The sequence below is a fragment of the Tachysurus fulvidraco genome, chromosome 19 (assembly GCF_022655615.1).
Source record: "Tachysurus fulvidraco isolate hzauxx_2018 chromosome 19, HZAU_PFXX_2.0, whole genome shotgun sequence".
NCBI classification, from domain to species: domain Eukaryota; kingdom Metazoa; phylum Chordata; class Actinopteri; order Siluriformes; family Bagridae; genus Tachysurus; species Tachysurus fulvidraco.
In genome coordinates this window covers 20,507,113-20,512,112 of record NC_062536.1, presented here as the reverse complement: position 1 = coordinate 20,512,112, position 5,000 = coordinate 20,507,113, and the positions used below count along the sequence as shown (strand labels likewise).

Below are 5,000 nucleotides of genomic sequence, written 5' to 3'. Positions count from 1 at the left end.
CAGTAACACACTTGACAGTCAGTAACACACCTGACTATCAGTAACACACCTGACAGTCAGTAATATACCTGACTATCAGTAACACACCTGACAGTCAGTAACACACCTGACTATCAGTAACACACCTGATTATCAGTAACACACCTGACTATCAGTAACACACCTGACAGTCAGTAACACACCTGACTATCAGTAACACACCTGACTATCAGTAACACACCTGACAGTCAGTAACACACCTGACTATCAGTAACACACCTGACTATCAGTAACACACCTGACTATCAGTAACACACCTGACAGTCAGTAATATACCTGACTATCAGTAACACACCTGACAGTCAATAACACACCTGACTATCAGTAACACACCAGACTATCAGTAACACACCTGACTATCAGTAACACACCTGACTATCAGTAACACACCTGACAGTCAGTAATATACCTGACTATCAGTAACACACCTGACAGTCAGTAACACACCTGACTATCAGTAACACACCTGACTATCAGTAACACACCTGACTATCAGTAACACACCTGACTATCAGTAACACACCTGACAGTCAGTAACACACCTGACTATCAGTAACACACCTGACAGTCAGTAACACACCTGACTATCAGTAACACACCTGACTATCAGTAACACACCTGACAGTCAGTAACACACCTGACTATCAGTAACACACCTGACTATCAGTAACACACCTGACAGTCAGTAATATACCTGACTATCAGTAACACACCTGACAGTCAATAACACACCTGACTATCAGTAACACACCAGACTATCAGTAACACACCTGACTATCAGTAACACACCTGACTATCAGTAACACACCTGACAGTCAGTAATATACCTGACTATCAGTAACACACCTGACAGTCAGTAACACACCTGACTATCAGTAACACACCTGACTATCAGTAACACACCTGACTATCAGTAACACACCTGACAGTCAGTAACACACCTGACTATCAGTAACACACCTGACTATCAGTAACACACCTGACTATCAGTAACACACCTGACAGTCAGTAACACACCTGACTATCAGTAACACACCTGACTATCAGTAACACACCTGACTATCAGTAACACACCTCACAGTCAGTAACACACCTGACTATCAGTAACACACCTGACAGTCAGTAACACACCTGACTATCAGTAACACACCTGACTATCAGTAACACACCTGACTATCAGTAACACACCTAACTATCAGTAACACACCTGACTATCAGTAACACACCTAACTATCAGTAACACACCTGACTATCAGTAACACACCTGACAGTCAGTAACACACCTGACTATCAGTAACACACCTAACTATCAGTAACACACCTGACTATCAGTAAAACACCTGACAGTCAGTAACACACCTGACAGTCAGTAACACACCTGACTATCAGTAAAACACCTGACAGTCAGTAACACACCTGACAGTCAGTAACACACCTGACTATCAGTAAAACACCTGACAGTCAGTAACACACCTGACAGTCAGTAACACCACTCAAATTAATAATCATTAGATGATATTTGGATGGGTTGGCACTCCGTCCAGGGTGTATCCTGCCTCGATGCCCGATGACGCCTGAGATGGGCACAGGCTCCCCGTGACCCGAGAAGTTCAGATAAGCGGTAGAAGATGAATGAATGTATGAATGAAAGAATGAATGAATGATATTTGGTTTCATTAACTCTCTCTCTCTGTTTATTTTATGAATAACTCTATTTTCCTTTCACATCAGTAGCATGGTGTGATGTGGCACTTCTGTCTGTTAAAGGATTACAAATTAAAGAATAAATAAAAAACAATAAAATAATAAAATGTTGCAAATATTCTGGGAAACTAAACAAGGTTTCATTAAACATCAACATGTTGAATGAGTTAGTGTTACATTCTTAATAATTGTTGACTTAATGACTAACACCCACCCACCCACCCACCCACACTCACACACACACACACACACACACACACACACACACACACACACACACACACACACACACTCACACACACACACACACACTCACCCACCCACCCACCCACACTCACACAGACACACACACCACACACACACACACACACACACACCACACACACACACCTCTCCCGACACACACACACACACACACACGCCCCACACACACACACACCACCACACACACACCCACCACCCACCCCACACCCACACTCCACCCCCCACACACACACACACACACACACACACACACACACACACACACACACACACACACACACACACACACACACACACACACACTCACACACACACACAGACTGATACTGACCTTCTGTGTCTCTGTAAGGCCATGTAAAACCTCCACTGTGTCCACGACTTCCTCTTCTCTTCCTTATTTGGACTTCTGGCTTGGTGTTTTCGGTGTGTGTCAGCTGTCTGGAGTGTGTGTTTGTGTGTGTGTGAGTGTGTGTGTGTGTGTGTGAGTGTGTGTGAGTGTATGTGAGTGTGTGTTTGTGTGTGCGTGTGTTCTGGAAACTGGAGCTGTGTGTCAAACTTCATCTCCTGTTCTACACAAACGCACAGTACAATGAGGACCATATTTAACAAGAAAAGAAGTCAGGAGTGATGAGCAGTCTGCAGAACTGTCAGAGAGAGAGAGAGAGAGAGAGAGAGAGAGAGAGAGAGAGAGAGACAGAGAGAGAGGCTTAGCTTTGAACAGATAATGGACAGAACGTTGAGGTAGACAGTTTTCCTGCGGTGTCAAAAACACATCACTCTCAGTCAACACTGCTAACATGCTAACACGCTAACATGCTAACATCAGGTTGGATGTGGTGAGATTCTGCTTCTATTCTTTATGCCACATTAGCATTAGATCTGAAGTGCATGCAGTATACTGAGGTAGTGTGTGGACCATGTCTCTGACATTAATAACAGGAGTGTGTGGACCATGTCTCTGACATTAATAACAGTAGTGTGTGGATCATGTCTCTGACATTAATAACAGTAGTGTGTGGATCGTGTCTCTGACATTAATAACAGTAGTGTGTGGATCGTGTCTCTGACATTAATAACAGTAGTGTGTGGATCATGTCTCTGACATTAATAACAGGAGTGTGTGGACCATGTCTCTGACATTAATAACAGGAGTGTGTGGATCATGTCTCTGACATTAATAACAGTAGTGTGTGGATCGTGTCTCTGACATTAATAACAGGAGTGTGTGGATCATGTCTCTGACATTAATAACAGTAGTGTGTGGATCATGTCTCTGACATTAATAACAGTAGTGTGTGGATCGTGTCTCTGACATTAATAACAGTACTGTGTGGACCGTGTCTCTTACATTAATAACAGGAGTGTGTGGATCATGTCTCTGACATTAATAACAGTAGTGTGTGGACCATGTCTCTGACATTAATAACAGTAGTGTGTGGATCGTGTCTCTGACATTAATAACAGTAGTGTGTGGATCGTGTCTCTGACATTAATAACAGTAGTGTGTGGATCATGTCTCTGACATTAATAACAGTAGTGTGTGGATCGTGTCTCTGACATTAATAACAGTAGTGTGTGGATCATGTCTCTGACATTAATAACAGGAGTGTGTGGATCGTGTCTCTGACATTAATAACAGTAGTGTGTGGACCATGTCTCTGACATTAATAACAGTAGTGTGTGGATCGTGTCTCTGACATTAATAACAGTAGTGTGTGGATCGTGTCTCTGACATTAATAACAGTAGTGTGTGGATCATGTCTCTGACATTAATAACAGTAGTGTGTGGATCGTGTCTCTGACATTAATAACAGTAGTGTGTGGATCATGTCTCTGACATTAATAACAGGAGTGTGTGGATCATGTCTCTGACATTAATAACAGTAGTGTGTGGACCATGTCTCTGACATTAATAACAGTAGTGTGTGGATCGTGTCTCTGACATTAATAACAGGAGTGTGTGGATCGTGTCTCTGACATTAATAACAGTAGTGTGTGGATCGTGTCTCTGACATTAATAACAGTAGTGTGTGGACCATGTCTCTGACATTAATAACAGGAGTGTGTGGATCGTGTCTCTGACATTAATAACAGTAGTGTGTGGATCATGTCTCTGACATTAATAACAGTAGTGTGTGGATCGTGTCTCTGACATTAATAACAGTAGTGTGTGGATCATGTCTCTGACATTAATAACAGGAGTGTGTGGACCATGTCTCTGACATTAATAACAGTAGTGTGTGGATCGTGTCTCTGACATTAATAACAGTAGTGTGTGGATCGTGTCTCTGACATTAATAACAGTAGTGTGTGGATCATGTCTCTGACATTAATAACAGTAGTGTGTGGATCGTGTCTCTGACATTAATAACAGTAGTGTGTGGATCATGTCTCTGACATTAATAACAGGAATGTGTGGATCATGTCTCTGACATTAATAACAGGAGTGTGTGGATCATGTCTCTGACATTAATAACAGTAGTGTGTGGATCATGTCTCTGACATTAATAACAGTAGTGTGTGGATCGTGTCTCTGACATTAATAACAGTAGTGTGTGGATCATGTCTCTGACATTAATAACAGTAGTGTGTGGATCATGTCTCTGACATTAATAACAGTAGTGTAGATACTATATAAATCTAACCTGTAACCTGTTAGCAACATGCTGACGCCTCATCATCCTTACAGAATGACACCTCATCATCCTAACAGAATGACACCTCATCATCCTTACAGAATGACACCTCATCATCCTTACAGAATGACACCTCATCATCCTTACAGAATGACACCTCATCATCCTTACAGAATGACACCTCATCATCCTCACAGACTAAATAAAGCTTTGGTACTAAACTTTACATCTATACACTTTAAATTCCAACACATTTTTAAGTCTAACTTTTGTTTACGAATTAGTCACAAAGTCGTTAATCAAAGTCTTCTCCATGACAGATTAATGACGGCTTCAGTTCAGCCCCTTGCGTTCAGA

At 41.9% G+C, this 5,000-nt stretch overlaps 1 protein-coding gene and 1 long non-coding RNA gene across 5 annotated transcripts in view; one reads left to right on the top strand and one right to left on the bottom strand.

Moving 5' to 3' along the window:
• The window catches only part of nav3 (neuron navigator 3), a 175,244-nt gene that overhangs the window by 59,581 nt on the left and 110,663 nt on the right, over window positions 1-5,000 (top strand). The window lies entirely within an intron of this gene.
• LOC113649919 overlaps window positions 1,488-5,000 on the bottom strand; it is a 3,923-nt gene continuing 410 nt past the window's right edge. The window contains exons 2-3 of the long non-coding RNA XR_003442285.2: window positions 2,339-2,651; window positions 1,488-1,797 (exon numbers count right to left, since the gene is read on the bottom strand). This is a non-coding gene — a long non-coding RNA (uncharacterized LOC113649919). The remainder of the gene's footprint in view (window positions 1,798-2,338; window positions 2,652-5,000) is intronic.